Source organism: Sinocyclocheilus rhinocerous, unplaced genomic scaffold, assembly GCF_001515625.1.
Source record: "Sinocyclocheilus rhinocerous isolate Xijiao unplaced genomic scaffold, SAMN03320098_v1.1 scaffold869, whole genome shotgun sequence".
Classification (NCBI taxonomy): domain Eukaryota; kingdom Metazoa; phylum Chordata; class Actinopteri; order Cypriniformes; family Cyprinidae; genus Sinocyclocheilus; species Sinocyclocheilus rhinocerous.
Window position 1 is genome coordinate 176,197 of NW_015653483.1, and position 1,277 is coordinate 177,473.

The following is a 1,277-nucleotide window of genomic DNA, read 5'->3' on the forward strand; positions in this document are numbered from 1 at the left end:
TATATATATATATAATAGATTTTTTTTTTCTTTCCCAAAAACATTTTTTTTGTGTTTTTTTTGTGACCATTATATACCCTTTCTATGAATCTTACAGGGTTTTCACGCTGGGCATGTTTTCCTGCCTTCCAAATCCAAGTGTGATTGTTCCCGGTACCCCCTGCAGTGTTGGTCTGGTTTCAGACTCACTTGGTTCTATCGAACCCTGGTGCATTTGAGTTACACTAGGCTCACTCTCGCTCGTATCCAAGGTAAATCATCACCACTGTCATCTCCTTCATGTGTTTTGTTGAACTAATAACATCATCATTGGCTAAAATGCATGTTACTTTACTTCCTGAACAAGTGTGGAACAAAGTTTGAGCTGCTTTCACATTCACGTAAATTGTGCCATAGTTCCATTGAAGCCAAATTCAGACCACCTCCTACAGGTTGTCTCAGGTTCAGTACCGCTGTGACCGCATGACATAACATTTCCATGCAAACCATGCACTGTTTCAAACTAAACTGCCAGTGTGCCACCTTAAAATAAAAGGGGCCTGTTTGCCGCTTACCTCAAATGACTGAGCAGGCCAAGTTTCTCAACACCAAATGTCTGTTGTTGTCCAGTGATTTCAGAACCGTTTTGGAGCTTGGTTCTGAATATAATATTGTTACAGTATGTTTCCATAAAAAAATTAACAAAATTGTGACTGGTCAAGATTGGTTCCCTTTAAAGCAAATTGTTAAAAGTCATGATCATGACTTTTAGAAACAGAAAAAACACGGGTGTGATTTAATGTAACTTTAATAAGACAAATATAATAAACAAGAACACTGATTTGCAAAGCTATTTAAAAAAAAAAAACTATCTTACAATCATTCATGCATATACACTTTCTAACTCTTCTCCCTAATTCAGCACTCTCTCACACACACACACACACACACACAAAGGGCTTGACAGTGTTCTTTGGCTCTGGTTCTATGTCAGGGACTAACTCCATTATGTATGTAATGGGGAGTGTTGTGCACCTGAAGGCACTTGTCAACACAGGATCCCAGGAGCTGCCAGCAGCCGGGGGCCCCAGCGCCACACATCTGCTGTACCCACTTCCAATGGGCAAACTTATCAAACACACAATCCGTTCAGACACACACAAATGCACAAATAACCTCTCGTTTAGCACGAAAGGCAACAAAATCTTAATAAAAAAATTAAATAATAAATAAAATAATAAACAAACAATAATAATAATGAAATATATATATATATATATATATAAATATAGCTAGCT